A 19,370-nucleotide genomic window follows, 5' to 3' on the forward strand; every position below is an offset into this window, starting at 1 on the left:
CAGATCAGAGATCACAATGCTACATATCGAGCCGACAGTGTTATAATGGCCAAGAAGGGCACGGGCGTTCGGCAATGGATCTCCCGTGGGCTTCATGGAGTATGATCCCCCTTCTAAGCAGGCGGGAGAAAGCTCACTGGGGAATGAGTAGCGGGAGCTTAAAACCCACTGCTTCAACCTTGACTGGCAAGCTGTAGTTCCGGGGATTTCACTTTAATGCTGTAAGCTGCGGCAGCAACCTTATTTCTTTACTTTCATAAAGGGTTCTGGGAGACTTGTCTTAGCAAAGTTATTACAGACACCAAATGTAGGATTGTTCTTGGCATGATGAGGAGCAGAGAAAATGTAATTTTTTTAATCTCTAGGATGCAGTGTTCTCCATACGCCAAAGCACCTCAGCTCCTCATAAACCAATGCTAATGCCCTTGCCCGCTGGGTGGGAGGATTTCTGGTTACAGGGGGCTGATCCACAAGGGGTTTAAGTAATAATTGATGTCCCCACTGACAAAGGAATTAGCCAACGCCAGCTCCGCAAAATCCATGAAGACTTGAGTAACAAACTCTGGGGAATGATTGGGTGGACTGTACACATTCATTATCAACACAGATTCTCCATGTACATGTCTCTCAACAATCACATATCAACCCCTCACATAATTATCTTGCCCCTCACATAATTCTCAACATTGAAGGGAACAATTTTATGAACCAAAATTGCTACTGCCCTACTATTGGCTTCTTGCTGTGTCGTTGCTGAGAAATCCTGGAAAAATTAAATCCTCGTTCCTTCACGGAGCCAGGTCCCGCCACACCTCACTGCCTCCAGAACGTTCTGGCAATTCGTGATATTGTGTAAATGAATGATTATCGGCCGATTGTCTGTCGGCCTCAAAGACAGGTGACAATACACCCTTACCAGCTTGAAGTACCCAGCCTTCACATTCAACTGAAGGAAACTTGGTAGCCAGCTCTCAAAAAACTTCACAGGGGTATTACCCTCCACTCCTTCTGGCAGACCGACGACCCGGACATTCTTCCTCCGGATTTTCCAGATCCTCCAGGATTTCTGACATAAAACGTAGCTGGTTTCCAAGGATTTATTTCCAGTTCCAGCTGCAGACGCAACGTTTTTGATGCTCAGGATTCTTTCCTCCGTTTCATCGAGCCTTTTATTAATATCCTGTGGCTCGGTCTCATAAGCACTCAGATTCTGCGCCAACAAGACGAGTCTGTTACTCTAATGATAGTCGCAGTCATCATCTTCATGACCTTCGGAAGCACCGGGTCGAGAGCTCGCTCGAGGATCAAGTCGCTATATTGAGAAGATGGATCCAACCCCGTGGCACCCGACTGCTTCCTTGTATCGCCAGCTTTCTTAGGATTTCTCAACCAAAGGGACAGACTATGGAGTGATAATTCCAGGAGTAAACAAGCCATGTGCCGCATGACCAGGATAAAAGAAAGCTTAAAAAATAAGCACTGACAGAACCCATGGCAAAGCTGCTGTTCCCGCACCCGCATCACATGACCCAAAGAGCTGAATTTGATGGGGGGGGGAGTCATTGTCTCCACCACAACCCGGCTAAAAGGCCGTTGGGGGGTGCGTCATTTCAACAGCAGCGCTGAAGCAATTTAATACTGCGGACAGCGAATTGTTTTCAGACAACAGTCGCAAGAGGAATCTCACCTCAGACAGCTGCTGGCTAATCAGATGGGACTACAGGCTGTCCCAACATATGGAGAAGACTCAGCTAAGTCTGGGGTCAGGGGCCTCATCAAAGAGGGTCAGAAGGAGTAAAAGGAGGGGTGGTGGGTGAGGAGGATGGGTTGAAGAAACCAGGGAAGGATTAAAGGAGAAAATGACCTCAAAGGGCTTCCTCTGCTGGGCCTAGAGGGCCCTCAAAGGAGGCCATCCCTTGCCTGACAGCAGGCCATGCAGCTAAAGCTGCCAGCCTTCAAACAAGGCTTGGGCCTCCTCAGCATGCAGGATGATGTCCTTAAGTGATCATTAATTGGCCACACTGTGGAGTGTTGGTAGGCCCAGGTAGACTGCCCAAACACTGCCCCACCCCCACAAAATAACAGACAGGTAAAGGGTTGGCGGGAAGGCAGCCGATTAATCACTGGATTTAATGAGGTCCGTGGCCCTCAAACCTGCCGGCAGGGAAACATAAAATCCACCCCGAAGAATCATTTAGAGTCACAGAAGGAGGCTATTGAGCACATCCAATCCGTTCCAGCTCCCCTCAGAGTAATCCAGTCCATTCCGGTTCTCACTCAGGGTAATCCAGTCCATTCCCGCTATCCTCAGAGCAATCCTGTCCATTCTAGCTCTCCTCAAAGTGAAATGAAAAATGAAAAAATGAAAAAGTGTAAAAATGAAAAGTAAGTCAGTTTGTCCCATTACACCACTGTAATCCTGCAGATTCATCGCCATCAAATGTCCATCCAATTACCTTTTGAAATCATTTAGCGTCTTCGCTTCCACCACCCTCATGGGCAGGGAGTTGCCTTGACTACATATCTAAACCTGCCATAATCTTGTCCACCTCTATCAAATCTCCCCTCAATCTCCGTCGCTCCAAGGAGAACAACTCCAGCCTCTCCAACATAACCTTGGGGCAGGGCTAAAATCCGTCACCCCTGTAAACATTCTCGTAAATCTCCTTCAAACCCTCAATGACCAGATTACTCCAGTTGGGGCCTAACCAGGGCCGGGAACTCTCCGATAATGGGGCTATGTCCCCACGCCCGCCAGAAAACCTTTTTCAAAAAGTCCAGAGTGATTCTCCGGTTTTAAGAGGGAGAGCAGGACCCCGGCGTGTGCCGCACAGCTCTGGCTGCCGATAGGGGGCCCTGCACTTCCGGCCGCAGGTCGGAAGAATTAAATGAGACCGCGCATAGATATGTTCAGGGAACATGTGCGCAGGGAAAGCCCCAGAAGAGAAAAGCGCCCCAACCCCCCACAGAGCAGATAGTTCAGGCTCCAATGAACCCAGTCACCACCCACCGCACAGCCACATCGGACGACACGGAATTTCTGTACACCACCCCCTTAACAGTGACCCAATTACGGGACGCGTGCGATAAAATCAAACCATTCCTCCCCACCTCAGACCCCCACCACTTCTTTGCCAGAGTAAAACAGCAGGCTACCATGGACAGCCTGGATGAGCGAGAGCAAGTAAAGCTCACAGTTTTGAGTTTAGACCCTTCGGTCGTAGCAGCCCTTCCCGACCCACAGAATGTAGGAGGAGGCACCCTTGCAGAAATGCATACCGCAATCCGAGACGCGATTGGGTATAACAGGGGTGACCCTGTAGAAGGCCTCAATAAGTGCAGGCAAAAGAAAACCGAGCACCCCACTGCATTTGCTGGACGCTTGTGGATCCATTTCGCAGCAGTTTTCGGAGACTGAGACCGCGCCCATTTGTCCCCAGACAACATGGCCAAATGGACCCGCACCCTTATCTCCCATGCCACAGAAACAGGACAAAAAGCTTGTGCCAATTATGATCCCTCAGAGGAGGCTCATAATGAGAAATGGGTTGTAAAAAGATTGTCCCGCACCTGGGAGCAATCTGTTCAAAACAAACCCATGAATAAAAATCCCGAAGAGCAGCAGGCAGAAGCAGACATACACAAGGTTAAGGCACACCAGAACCCCGCAAGGGTGAACGAAGGCAGGAACAGCCCCCCACAAAAGCCACAGGAGTGTTACAACTGTGGACAGTTAGGACACTTTGCAAGAGAATGCAATGCCCCACGAAAGACACAGAAAGCCCAGCAGGCAGGCACTCTGAATAAGAATAGGACAGAGCCCATACATAGTGTGAGCACCCGTTCAGATCAGACAGACCTGAACGGAACAGACTGACAGTGTTCGGGCTCCCCCAGTTGGGTCTGCGACAACCTTTGGGATAGGTCCGGCCGACCAGTAATTGCAGCAAAGATACGGGGACACCCTATCGAGTTTCTCTGGGACACAGGAGGGTCCCGCACCACAATCAATTCCTCCACCATGTTTCAAAAGGACACGTGGCCCACTACAGCCACAATCACCCTCAGCGGCTTTACAGGCCACTCACAGCAGGGACACATCACAGCCCCTGTACCCATTCAAATCGGCAACATCACCACCAAGCACCCCATAGTTTTAGTCGACATGCCCCACACAGCAGAACACATTTTGGGAATCGATTTTATGAATTCCCACAACCTGTCCTTTGATCCAGTCAATCAATGTGTTTGGAAAATGGCAAAATCCGCAAGAGCTCACCATAGGAGAATACGCCAACAAGATTAGCGCAGTCGGCGAATTCTGGTTTGACCCGACCACGATTAGCACAGACAAGCAGGTTAGGGCAGTTCTGCAGAAGCACAGGACAGCATTCGCGACCCACAAACACGACTGTGGCCGGATGACTGGCTCCATTCAAATCACAGGACCTGACCCTAGACCCCAAAAGCAATATGGATTTCCCCAAGAGGCAGAGGGAGAAATCGCAAAAGTTATCGACAGCTTATTAGAGCAGGGCATACTCAGATCAGTAGCCTCCACTAATAATGCCCCGATTTGGCCAGTGAGAAAGCCCGATGGATCATGGCGACTGACCATCGATTACCGGGAACTCAACAAAGTCACCCCCGCAGCAGCCCCCACGGTAGCCACAAGTCCCGAGACCATGCTCAAACAGGGACTCAACTCACGATACTTTATGGTTTTGGACGTCAGTAATGGATTCTGGTCCATTCCATTGGCAAAGGCGTGCCAGTACAAATTTGCCTTCACCTTTAAAAATCAGCAGTACACGTGGACATGCCTTCCACAAGGATTCCACAACTCCCCCTCCATTTTCTACCGACAGCTGGCAAATGGTTCAGCCAAATTCTCTCGCCCCGAATGTCTGGTCCAGTATGTGGATGACCTATTACTGCAGACAGACACCAAGGCAGAGCACATCAAGCTTCTGGCCGAACTCCTGGAACTCCTACAGAAAATTGGTTGTAAAGTCAACCCGAAAAAGGCCCAGATTTTGGAAAACAAGGTGATATATTTGGGTACAATTATCACACATGGTAAACGCGAGATTGAGCATAAAAGGATTGACTCGATTGCCAAATTGCCCCTTCCCCAGAATGTTTCAACCCTCCGGTCATTTTTAGGACTGGTTGGCTATTGCCAAAACCACATTGATGGTTTCGCCAGCAAGGCAGCGCCCCTCTCAGACCTCCTAAAGAAAGGAGCCCCCTGGGAATGGCTTCCGCAGCATACGGATGCTGTGGACTCTTTGAAAAGAGCACTCATAGCAGCCACCGCACTACAAGTTCCAGACCCGCTTTCCCGCTATGCGATAGAGGTAGCAAGCACAGACCGCAGGAATGGCACGAACAGTTAAGGCCCGTGGCTTACGCCTCCAGAGTCTTAGATGATGCGGAGCAGGGATTTTCAGCCTGTGAAAGGCACCTGCTCGCAGTTTTTTGGGCAGTACAATATTTTTCATACATAACCGGACTGAATCCCATCACAATCCTGACGGAACACACCCCCACCCAACTTTTACAGGACGGACGACTTAAGGACGGTACAGTCAGTCAAATAAGAGCAGCCAGATGGACCCTTCTTTTGCAGGGACGGGACATCACTGTTAAAAGGACCAAGACCCACACTTTCTTTGCAGATAACCTACAGTACCCAGGCACCCCCCATGAATGTGAAATCATCTCACCGCACCACAACACAGGCCCCTTTATTGCGAAAACACCCCCCAGAAAGATAAGTAGTTCACCCCAGGGCCCCAGCACACAGACACGTGCAAACCTTTAAGAATATATGTGGATGGTTCTTCCACTATATTAGATGGGAAGCGCATTACAGGATGCGGCATCTATGTTGAGGATGCGCAGGGACGCGCCCTACAAGAAATGGCAATAAAACTTCCAGGACACTTAGGCGCGCAGGCGGCAGAACTAGCAGCCATGGCGTACATTGTAGAACACCCTGAATCCTTCCCCAGCCCAGCAGACATATACTCGGACAGCCTTTATGTCTGAACAGCCTTACAGAATTCCTACCCCTGTGGAAAGCAAGAGGATTTGTTTCCGCAGACGGAAAACCCCTCCCCTCAGCCCCATTGCTCCGTCATATTTTAGAAAAGGTACAGGGCAGGACTTTTGCCATAGTTAAAGTTCGTAATCACCATCGTTCCCCCCCCCCCGGAAATGTAAACGCTGACGCACTGGCAAAAGCAGGTTCCAGGCACGGATATTTTTGGACACCCCCCCAAAAGCGCACCAGTGAATGCAGTTCAGGTCTCGCAGACTAATATCGAGGATTTAGTGCAGGCCCAGAAGCAGGATAACAATCTCAGGGAGATTTTAAAAGGAAACTATACAGCACCCTATGATAGATTTAAAAATGCACTGACCACACATGACGGTGTGGTGTTAAAAGACACCCTTTTTGTGGTTCCTGAACAGGACAGGAATCAGCTAATTTGTTTGTTCCATGATGGTCATGGAGATCAGGGAATTGATCCCACTACAGCCCACCTCAGGCAGCTCTGTTGGTGGCCAAGTTTAAAAGAAGACGTAACACACTACGTTGAGAATTGCCTTATCTGTGCCCAGAACAATCTGGACAGATACGCCAAGAAAGCTCAACTTAGTCACACCCGCCCCGTTAATGACCCCTGGACTAACCTCCAGATTGATTTTATAGGACCATTGCCCCCTTGCAGGAATGGTTATAAGTATGTACTCGTTGTGATAGACATGTTTACAAAATGGGAGAGGCATTCCCATCCAGAACGAACACGGCAAAGACCACAGCCAAGATCCTAACCCACCACATCTTTACGAGATGGGGACTCCCCCGCAGCATTGAATCCGACCAAGGTTCCCATTTTACGGGACGTGTCATGAAGAACGTCCTCGCGATATTTAGCATTACCCAAAAATTCCACATCGCATACCACCCATAGTCGAGTGGTATCGTGGAGCGCATGAATCGGATCCTAAAATCCACCCTCCGAAAAATAGTCCAGCAAAACAGCACCACTTGGGATTCAGTCCTCCCTTTTGCGCTGATGTTTTTGCGAAATACAGTTTCAACATCTACAGGTTACACCCCACACACTCTCATGACCGGACGCCCCATGAAAGGCACAGAATTTTTATTGGGATTAGATTTGACCAGCCCCGAGGTGACGGCCCTCATACACGAGAAATCAGTAGAACAACTGGTAGAGAATGTTAAAACGGCTCAGCTAGCAGCCGCGGTACGATTAGGCACACGAAAGAAACAGAGCAAGGCCTGTTTCGATAAGACAGTGCATGCGACTGAGTTCAGTGTCGGACAGCAAGTCATGATCTCCATATACAACCCCAGCACATTCCTGTCACCTAAATATTTGGGTCCGTGCTCCATTGCGGACAAAGTAAGCTCCTCCGTGTACAAAATTAAGTACCCCAACGGAAAGACTGTGTGGTTCCATATTAACCAGCTTAAGGCATATGGCCCACAGTCGAACCACACACACCACGTCATGCTCGACGCAGCAGACCACACCCCGCCCACAGCCAACGTAACCCTACCCTCCCCCAACACGTCCAGCCCAGCCACGGACTCAACACGGACTCCACCCCCGAGCTATACACTCCACCCCGGAACGCCCACAGACTGCAGCAGTAGCGACAGCAACTGTGACACTGACAATAGCCACAGAACGCCTCCCTACTATCCCCATGCAACAGGACCCACACCCAGCGAATCTGACCACGATTCGAGTGATCCCTTCCTCATCACATTCCTCAATAAACCCCGCCAAAGACCACCGCCCTACGATTACGACCCCAACTCCATCCCCACAGAACTAGACACCACCTATTGGCACCACGACAACTCATACAGGCTCGTCCGGAACGACGAGATGGACCCCAAATCGCAACATGCAGCCCTATCAGCCCTGATACATTCCAGAGTATGGCATCCGGGAGAAGATGACGACTTTGAGTCTGACTCCCAAAGCGAGAACCCCTTTGCGACCCTGTTCGCAACTGATAACTGAGGTGTCCAGATGATGTTTTAAAAAGGAACCGCTTGGGAGAAAACGTTGTCCTTTCTGATGGAACCTGCAGCATGTTGTTTAATGTTGTTTGTAGTGGTATTGTTAAATGTGGTTTGTGAGATCGGAAATTTTTTCCACGGCCCCACGCCTTATTTGTCAGCAGAAACCTTTGAGAACGTGCCAGCACGCTCATCGGCCGAAACCACCGAGAGCTTGCCAGCCCCCGTTCATAACTGCCCTTCTGGTTCGAAGGAAGAACCAATACGGCAGCCCCCCCACGATGACTACATTTCTTGCCCGTTCTTGTCATTTACTCAGGTAGTGGAGAAACGGCATTGGGACCCGCCCTGCCTGAGGATCCCCCTTCTGGTCAACTACGCTTGGGTAGAGAACACACGGCATTGGTCACCGTCCTACCCGGGGATTCCATCCAATCCTTACACGCACCTCATTTCGGCACTTTTGGTTCAAAAAGTTTTGTTTTGTTTCAGGCGACCCTTCGGTTGCCCTCCCTATGCTATTTACATCCTCAAACATTTGGATGGTAAATCGCACAGTCTGCGAGACGGCTCGCACTGTTTCAGTATTTTTAAGTGTGTCTTGTCCGGAATATTCGGTTTAAAAAAAAAATGAGGGAGTCACACATGGTGACAAATTATAAAGGGAGAAATGGCACAAAAGGACAGACATACTAACAGACAAGATATTAAACCAGGATAGTAACAGACACTATGCTTGATCCCACAGAATCCCAGAAGCTCCAGGAAAAGAGACGAAACGAAGAGAAGAGAAGCGAAAGAAGAAGAACCATGAGGACATCCTCCGTGTTGCTCAACACCCTAATGAACATTTGGTTGCGCGCGAATGTGAACCCCCTGACCCCAAACCCACCCCCCCAGCCGTTGATGATTCACTACCCCATAGCACCCAGAGCCCAGTCACAAGCGACACCACACCACCTTGGTGTGACAGGTTTATAGCCTGGTACTCCCTGTCCTACTTAATAGAATCCCTATTAGTGTTGGCGATACTCTGCAGCATCGTACAGACTATCCGCTTGAGGAAATGGCGAAGGAGAGCCTACCGCGCTCGCACCCCGGTATATAGGATAAGATCCCCTATTTTCAGTTATGACCAGACCCCCGCAATCTATAATAATGGACATTCGTTTGCGTTCTATTTGTGAATAAAGAAATGTGTTTCATGAGCGATTGTACAATCCCGAGCTTGACTGCCAAGCCAGGAAAAATGTGAATAATGCTGCTATGATTTTGTTTGTATTGTTAAGGAAGTTAGTATGATTGAATGTTTGAGTGAGTGTAGTTTATTGAGGACAGTTAGAGGTACCGTTTTTCTTATTTTGTAATGCATGTCCCTTCGCGTTAGGATCACAAGGAGGGTGTATAGCCACCTGAGTTGGCCACTTCCCGACTTAAAATGGAGAACCGCAAAGGCTGAAGGGAAATTCAGCCAACACAGGCAAAGACTAGCAAATACAGAAATCATGTATATTGGAACCTGCAAAACAACCAGACAGCACCGAAACCAGTAGCCATCTGCATAGTAATATAGGAGCCATCTACATAGTAATGATCGATTTCTGGGATCAATCGAAACATTTTAAGGTAAACAAAGCCAAGCGAGACTCCTCGGCGCCAGCAGGAGCCAACACAAAAGAGGTTAACGGACACTTAAAGACCGCCCAACGATCAGGGAAACGCTCCAGCATTGGAGAAATCAAACCAAGTGATTGGAACACAGTCCAATCACTTGAAACCAGGTACGGGGTCCGCCCCGAAGGGCGGGAAGCCCCTGGGGACTATAAAGTAAAGCCCCCAAGTTCAAATCGTCCTTCTTGACAGGGTCACTCAGCAACGCGAAGCAACCCCTGAGAGTGAACTGTCTAGCGGCTTCCAAACAAGTAAGTCTCAAGTCAACGCTCGCTATGAGATAGGCGCTCCTAGCTACCAGTCCATACCAGCTTTGAATCCTGCTGACTCAGAACCTGAACGAAAGGCCATTTGTTCCCCTGACCTGGTGGGCCAGTCCGAAGCTAAATATAGGCCTGTTAGTGATAGAAATAGCCTAGAAAGTAGAGTTTATGCATGAGTAGTGATTTACTGTGTATAATAAATGTGCTTTGATTTGATTCTTACTAATTGGTGTGTTGAGTTATTGATCATTACTTGAACTTGAACCTTGTGGCGGTATCATAAAGATACCTGGCGACTCTAGAGCAAAGGTTATAAAACAGAACCAATTGAACCAACCAAAAGTTAGCAACAGACGTCAGCCAGTCAACCGCAGAGAATCGATGTGGGGGCCTCTTTCAATGGCCCCCGACCGCACCGCAATCGCGGCGCGGCTGGCGTCGATTCTCCTGTCTCCGGAGGTTCGCGTCCCAGCGTCGGACCCGATCGCGGGTCTGACGCCCCATTCTCCACCCCCGCGCCAAGCGCGATTTCGGCGCAGAGGCTCGGAGAATCCCGGCCCAGAAGTTTATAAGGATTCAGTATAATTTCATGGTTTTTGTACTCAATACCTCAACTTATAATGCTAATAATCTTTATTGTCACAAGTAGGCTTACATTCACACTGCAATGAAGTTACTGTGAAAAGCCCCTAGCCGCCACATTCCAGCGCCTGTTCGGGTACACAGAGGGAGAATCCAGAATGTCCAAATTACCTCACAGCACGTCTTTCGGGACTTCTGGGAGGAAACCGGAGCACCCGGAGGAAACCCACGCAGACACGGGGAGAATGTGCAGACTCCGCACAGACAGTGACCCAAGCCGGGAATCGAACCTGGGACCCTGGCGCTGTGAAGGAACAGTGCTAGCTATTGTGCTACCATGCCGCCCAATAAAGGCCAAGATCTTGGCAGAGATTAACTCAGAGTGGCTGTGAGGGGAGATGGCCAGGAAACTGGAGAAACATGCAAATTCATGTCCTGGGCCATGAGAGCATTAGACAAATTTTGATCCAGTGGCCTAGTAGAAGGGAGGAAGAAATGGCGGGCAGTAGGTTCGATGGTCTAATCTTTGTGACTTTGAAGTTCACACAAGTTCCTCACATTTATTGCTGGAGGTGAAGGTGCAGAGGATAAGAGAGAAAGGTTTAAAGAAGTGAGGGTGGAGGAGACAGGAGAGAGAGGTTTAAGAAAAGGTTAACTAAGGTGGAGGGTACGAGGGAGTGAGGTTTAAGAAGTGGTGAAGGTGGAGGGGACAGGAGAGAGAGGTTTAAGAAGTAATTAAGGTGGAGGGGACAGAGAGAGGTTTAAGAAGTGATTAAGGTGGAGGGGACAGAGAGAGGTTTAAGGAAAGGATAAAGTGGAGGGGAGTTGAGAGAAAGGTTTATGAAAAGGTTAAGATGGAGGGGACAGGAGAAAGATTTAAGAAGTGATTAAGGTGGAGGGGACAGGAGAGAAAGGTTTAAGAAAAGGTTAAGGTGGAGGGGACAGGAGAGAGGTTTAAGAAGAAGTAACGGTGGAAGGACAAGAGAGAGAGGTTTAAGAAGATGCTATGTCACAGAGAAAAGAAGCCAGGGGTTGTCCTTGCATTCCCAGATGCTGCTGGAACATTGAGCAGTTTTAGAAGATGAGAGTCGGATCTGATGGTCCTTTGTGGGTCCAGTCAGATCTGAGGGTGGATAGTTAAACCAGTTATCCACAACACGCTTACAAGTCTGTGTCCCTTGGACTTAAAGGAGTGAAGATAAGAGACATTGTGGGATGAATGACCAGAATGAGAGGGGGGACTGAGTTAATCGCCCAGCACTGCAGCTGATTTCAGGCACTATCCCATTAATCCCTGTTTGACTCAAATCAACTGTTCATTCCAAGTTTAGAAACTATTAGATTTTCATATTGATGGAAAATGTTCTTGTTCCTTTTATAAGGGGAAAATGTTCTTGTTGCTATTGGTTGCAAAAGTGATGCCTGCAGTGAAGGGAGCCCAGCTCACGGTAAGTCACATCTTAAAATGACCCATTTGAATGAACAATTACCAAATTAACATATTTTCAAAGGTGACAATCAGTCGGTTAATTTGTGTAATTTGTTTCCGAGCCCTTTCAACATCACTTGCCTATATTTAGATTGCATCAGTTCCATTCAGTTAGAAATAACCTAGATTCCACAATCTTCCACTCCAGTTAAACTCATACATTTAGCAGCACAAGATGGAACGTACAGAATACTGCATTAACGGTGAAAAAAGCTGCCCATCCCCCAATCTCCACTCTGCCCATCCCCCAATCTCCATTCTGCCCATCCCCCAATCTCCACTCTGCCCATCCCCCAATCTCCACTCTGCCCATCCCCCAATCTCCACTCTGCCCATCCCCCAATCTCCACTCTGCCCATCCCCCAATCTCCACTCTGCCCATCCCCCAATCTCCACTCTGCCCATCCCCCAATCTCCACTCTGCCCATCCCCCAATCTCCACTCTGCCCATCCCCCAATCTCCACTCTGCCCATCCCTCAATCTCCACTCTGCCCATCCCCCAATCTCCAGTCTGCCCATCCCCCAATCTCCACTCTGCCCATCCCCCAATCTCCACTCTGCCCATCCCCCAATCCCCACTCTGCCCATCCCCCAATCTCCACTCTGCCCATCCCCCAATCTCCACTCTGCCCATCCCCCAATCTCCACTCTGCCCATCCCCCAATCCCCACTCTGCCCCAAACCCATTCTGCTCTGCCCCTCTCCCCATTCCCACTCTGCCCCTCTCCCCATCCCCACTCCACCCCAAACCCACCCCCACTCTGCCAACCGCCCCATCCCCACTCTGCCCCCTCTCCCCATCCCCACTCTGCCCCCTCCCCCCATCCACACTCTGCCCCTCTCCCCATCCCCACTCTGCCCCCTCTCCCCATCCCCACTCGGCCCCCTCTCCCCATCCCCACTCTGCCCCCTCTCCCCATCCCCACTCTGCCCCCTCCCCATCACCACTCTGCCCCCTCCCGATCCCCACTCTGCCCCAAACCCATCCCCACTCTGCCCCAAACCCATCCCCACTCTGCCCCCTCTCCTTATCCCCTCTCTGCCCCTCTCCTCATCCCCTCTCTGCCCCCTCCCCATCCCCACTCTGCCCCCTCTCCCCATCCCCACTCTGCCCCGTCTCCCCATCCCCACTCTGCCCCCTCCCCATCACCTCTCTGCCCCCTCTCCCCATCGCCACTCTGCCCTCGCCCCGTCCCTACTCTGCCCCCTCTCCCAATCCCCACTCTGCCCCTCTCTCCATCCCCACTCTGCCCCTCTCCCCATCCCCGCTCTGCCCCCTCGCCCCATCCCTACTCTGCCCCCTCTCCCAATCCCCACTCTGCCCCTCTCTCCATCCCCACTCTGCCCCACTCCCCATCCCCACTCTGCCCCCTCGCCCCATCCCCACTCTGCCCCCTCTCCCCATCCCCACTCTGCCCCCTCCCCATCCCCACTCTGTCCCCCCACCCCATCCCCACTCTTCCCCCTCTCCCCATCCCCACTCTGCCCCCTCTCCCCATCCCCACTCTGCCCCCTCCCAATCCCCACTCTGTCCCCCCACCCCATCCCCACTCTGCCCCCTCTCCCCATCCCCACTCTGCCCCCTCGCCCTCTCCCCACTCTGTCCCCTATCCCCATCCCCACTCTGCTCCCTCCCCCCATCCCCAGTCTGCCCCTTCTCCCCATCCCCACTCTGCCCCAAACCCATCCCCATTCTTCCCCCTCTCCCCATCCCTATTCTTCCCCCTCTCCCCATCCCCTCTCTGCCCCCTCTCCCCATCCCCACTCTGCCCCCTCTCCCCCTCCCACTCTGCCCCCTATCCCCATCCCCTCTCTGCCCCTTCTCCCCATCCCCACTTGCCCCGTCTCCCAATCCACACTCTGCCCCTCTCCCCATCCCCAGTCTGCCCCCTCTCCCCATCCCACTCTATCCCCTCTCCCGTTCCCCACACTTCCCCCTCCCCATCACCACTCTGCCCCCTCCCCATCCCCACTTGCCCCCTTTCCCCATCCCCACTCTGCCCCCTCTCCCCACCCCCACTCTGCCCCCTCTCCCCATCCCCACTCTGCCCCCTCTCCCCATCCCCACTCTGCCCCCTCTTCCCATCCCCACTGCCCCTCTCCCCATCCCCACTCTGCCCCCTTTCCCCATCCCCACTCTGCCCCCTCTCCCCATCCCCACTTGCCCCCTCTCCCCATCCCCACTCTGCCCCCTCTCCCCATCCCCACTCTGCCCCTTTCTCCATCCCCACTCTGCCCCCTCTCCCCATCCCCACTCTGCCTCCTCTCCCCATCCCCACTCTGCCCCCTCTCCCTGACCCCACTCTGCCCCAAACCCATCCCCACTCTGCCTCTCTCCCCATCCCCACTCTGCCCCCTCTCCCCATCCGCACTCTGCCCCCTCTCCCCATCCCCACTCTGCCCTCTCCCCCCATCCCCACTCTGCCCCTCTCCCCATCCCCACTCTGCCCCACTCCCCATCCCCACTCTGCCCCACTCCCCATCCCCACTCTGCCCCCTCCCCCCATCCCCACTCTGCCCCTTTCCCCAACCCCACTCTGCCCCTCTCCCCATTCCCACTCTGCCCCCTCCCCCCATCCCCACTCTGCCCCTTTCCCCAACCCCACTCTGCCCCTCTCCCCATTCCCACTCTGCCCCATCCCCACTCTGCCCCTCTCCCCATCCCCACTCTGCCCCACTCCCCATCCCCACTCTGCCCCTCTCCCCATCCCCACTCGGCCCCCTCTCCCCATCCCCAGTCTGCCCCCTCTCCCCATGCCCACTATGTCCCCAATCCCATTCCCATTCTGCCAGCTCTCCACACCCATTCTACCCCCCCCCACTCCCCATCCCCATTCTGCCCCCTCTTCCCATCCCCATTCTGCCCCCTCTCTCTGTCCCCATTCTGCCCCCTCTCCCCGACCCCACTCTGCCCCCTTTCCCCTGCCCCACTCTTCCCCCTCTCCCCATCTCCACTCTTCCCCCTCTCCCCATTTCCACTCTGCCACCTCTCCCCGTCCCCACTCTGTCCCCTCTCCCCATCCCCACTCTGCCTCCTCTCCCCGTCTCCAGTCTGCCCCCTCTAACCGTCCCCACTCTGCCTCCTCTCCCTGTCCTCACTCTGCCCCCTCTCCCGTCCCCAGCTGGCCAACATGCCTAGGAGGAGTTGGGAACGAGGCCCCACATGAGGCCTCATGTGTTTCGGCAGCGCCTGGCCTTCGAGGACCTGCCGGACCGGGCATGCCATCGACGACTCCAGCTCAGCAGGGTGTGACGTATCTGCCAAATCATGGCGCATCTGGCACCGTGGGGCTTCGGGGGAGGACCACCGCTCTCGGTGGCTGTCAAGGTGATGATCACCATGAACGGTTGTGCCAAGGGGTCCTTCCAGGCGCCATGTGTGGACCAGTCTGGGATCTCACAGACCTCAATGCGCAGGTGCATCCGCGCAATACATCCACTTCAATGTGGACCAAGCCCATCAGGATGCCCAGGCAGCGGGGTTTGCCACCATCGCCAGGGTGCCCCACGTCCAGCGGGTGATCAACGGGATGCATGTTGCCCTACGAGCACCAGCCCATGGCAGGCCGGCCTTCACAAACCGAAAGGGGTTCCATTCGATGGTGTGTGACTATGCATCATGCATGTCTGTGCCTGATACCCGGGCAGTGTGCACAACGCCTTCAACCTGGCACACGGAACGGTTCCTGACCTCTTCGAGACACATCCCCTGCTGTGAGGTTTTCTCCTGGGAGACAGGGGTTATCCACTGCGGCTCTGGCTTGGGGATTCCTACCATTAGCTGATGTACCACAGCATATGTGTGGGTCACACCAGATAGTGTCCCAGGAGCCTCTTCACTAAATTGCCCAATGGAGATGAGTGTCTCTGGGATGGTGGAGGGTGTTGGAGACAGCTGTGGCGTCAAGTCAGTGTCGTCTCCGGACTGGTGCTCCGGTGTGTCTCGGGCTGCAGGTCGAGGGCTCATGTTGCTGTCCATATCATCCTCCTCGCTGTTCTGCTCCTGGGATTGTGGTTGGGGCAGGGGGGCACCAGAAGGATCCACCTCATTGCCAGGGAATTCTGCAAGACACAACACATGATTGGACCATGGGGTGGGGTGGCAGGGGTATGAGGGTGTGGCAGCATGTGGTGTGGCACTACCTGAATGCCAAGGTGGTACCAGCAGCACAAGAAACATCACCCTGTCCAAAGGGCCTCCAATCCTCCAGGAGACCCCCACAAGTGCCATTCCACCTGGTCCCCATTTGTGTAGCCCACTTAATAGCACTCACCCATAGTCTCTAAAACAAAGGGGATGAAGCTCAAATCCTCAGATACCTTGGGAGTCTGCACATTAGAGTGAGACTAGCTACTTTGCTCTAATTTGCAGATTTGCCTAAATGTGATCTCGGGAGGCATTGTGAGCCGGGTAGAGCCCAGTAGCGGGGTCGCCCAGCTTTTGTTACCCACGCTGCGCCGCGGTGAGCTTACTTTCAGGCATAGCGTAGCCATTGGATCCTGCCCTCCGTCTCTGAAATGCAGAACCCACCATTCAGGTATTTTTCAAATTAAAAGTTAATTTCAACTGTGTTGCGACTCCGGGTCAAGTGGGGCTGAAATTGAATGTTCGCTAGCCCAGGGTGCTGTAACAACATACAGCCACTATGGGAATCGGAAATGAGATAGCTAATAGGTGCAGAGAAAGATTCCACAGACTGCAATGATATGGCATTTAGAGCTAAACATTGGCGTTGGGATACTGTGGAGAATTTCCCTGCTGTTCAAATAATGCCACTGGGTATTTTTCTTAATCTGACAGCCACTCGATCCAGCAACACAGCATTCACTCAGTCAAGTGTTAGCCTGGTTCGTGCAATTGATCCTCTGGAAGTGAGATTGAACCCACAAGATTCTGACTCAGATATGAGAATGCTCCCACTGAGGCAAAGCAGACAACCATTTTCCACTTCACAGAAAGAGAAAAGAATGAAAACAGTTGGCACAGAATGATCTATAAAAAGATGAGTGTCTCGCTCATTACAGAATTCGACAATCATCCAAAAGCAGATTCACACGAAGGCCAAGTTGAACAGATGTCGCCACTAGGCCTCCCGCCAAGCTCCCGAGCGAACAGCGATATCAACTGCTGAAGATGAAGAAACAGCTTTAACACCTCAACCCATCAAATATGAATGAGCCTTTCTTGGCAGGGCTCGCAGTATCCTCGTTGGAAGAGAAAAAGTGTGTGTCAATTAGACACAGTAATAAACATTTGACACAATAAAAGGGACAGGGGACAGAGTTCAGTTCCCGCTGTTGGCAGAGATTGGTGTACCGCAGTCCTCCAGGGGACAGCAGTTTGGAAGTTAATCAGCTGCATAATGTAAGGCATATTGGGACAGCCCTGGGATCAATCTCATTTTCCACGTGCAATGATTAATATTGGATGTTCCTGGTCACATCATGCGGTAGTCACCACTAGTTGTACTACATGTATTATGGCACTGCCCGTATAATAGAGGCACATGGGTAAATCCCTGCCTGCTGGCTCCGCCCAGTAGGTGCCGTATAAATGTGTGTAAACCAGCCATTCTGGTTCCAGCTACAGGGGGCACAACATCTTTGCTCAATAAAGTCTCGATTGTTCTACTATTCTCGTCTTTGTGGTAATTGATAGTGCCTCACATCACTGTCCTTTCTGGCTCTCATTTTATTATTAAGATATAGGTACGTTTGTCGCCGCAGAGTTGGAGCGGGAGTGCAGTGAAGGGAGGGTGGTTGGGGGGGACAATGGAGAGGACTTAGGGGTTGTGGGAGAATGGGGTGTGGAGGGCAGGATGGCATTGGCCCTGCACCTGCCCTTATAACTGAGACCTCATTTTGATTTTACTGAGGCCTGAGACAGGATTTTCTATTTGGAGCCTGGAATGACAAGGGATATGTCATGGTGATCGGAGAGGAACTTGGAAAGGGAGGGGGAAAATCCACTTGTCATGGTCCATGTTGGAACAAACAACATAGATAGATATAGGTGGGAGGTCCTGCTAACAGAGGAGGAGTTAGAACCTAAAATATAAAGCAGAATCTCGATGGTAATAATCTTTACCTGAGACATTCCAATTGATATAAGAACAGACAGATCTGAATCAACACATGGATAAAGGTTTGGCGTGGGGAAGAGGAATTCCTTCACATGGGACACTGGCATTAGTTCTGGGATAGGAAGGAGCTGTACCAATGGGATGTACTCCACCTGAACTGGGATGGGATTTGTAACCTGACAGAAAGGGTAAATATAGAGATGGCAAAGGCTTTAAACTAGTCAGATGTGAGGAGGGATCTGCAAGAGACATTAGCAGCCTAACAGGAGACAAAACAGGACCGCTGATCATAGGAAAGAATAAAGTAAGGGAGAACATTAATAGCAAGGGAATCAATAGCATTATAGAGCGGGAGTCTAAAAAATGGTTAAACATAAAGTGAGAGGAAATCCTATTAAAAATTAGTTTAAATGTCTGCACATAAATACACACAGTGCCTGTAATGATACAGGGGAGCTGAAGTTGTGTTGGGAGGAAGCAGGCAATTGTTGGGATTATTGAGACATGGCTACAGGAAAATAAGCAGGTGCTGTTTCTGTCTGGCTGGATAAGGAATACAATGTGCACGGTCCGTCCAATCATGCAGCACAAATTGGGGGTGGGGTTGCTGTCCAATCCTGCGGCCAAGCTAGGAATGGAGATGGGGAGGTCGGTACCACGCTGTGCCATCGCATTACTGAAAGGGATGCCCACTCCACCCACTGCTGCCTGAAACGTGACAATCAATGCCATGGAGAGACAATACAAAATAGAGGGTATCATTCTAAAAGGGGTGGAGGAACAGAGGGAGCTGTATGTGTATCTGCACAGGTTATTGAAGGACAGGTTGAATGAGTGGTTAAAAACATGCTTTTATTAATAGGGTCACAGAATACAAGAGCAAGGAGTCATTGTTGAACTTATACGAGGCATTAGTTGGTCCTCAACTGGAGTATTGTGATCAGCTCTGGGTATTGTGTTTCACATCCTACTTGCATCCAATCCAATCCAATTCTCTTCCTACACTGAGAGGTGCACTAGGGCAGAATTCTGTCCGTTTTCAAAGCTGGTAATTCCTGGAACATGTCCCTAGTCTGTCACCAGGGGCTTGTAGTTTGAGGGGTACAACTCCACATCAAGCCTGGCTGCCCTGGAGTCTCTCCCACTTTTACCACCAGCCACTGACGTGTTGAGAAAGATATTGCAGGTTGACACTCAGCCTGTTTGGGTGCTT

Source organism: Scyliorhinus torazame, chromosome 8 (genome assembly GCF_047496885.1).
Source record: "Scyliorhinus torazame isolate Kashiwa2021f chromosome 8, sScyTor2.1, whole genome shotgun sequence".
In the NCBI taxonomy this organism is placed as follows: Eukaryota; Metazoa; Chordata; class Chondrichthyes; order Carcharhiniformes; family Scyliorhinidae; genus Scyliorhinus; species Scyliorhinus torazame.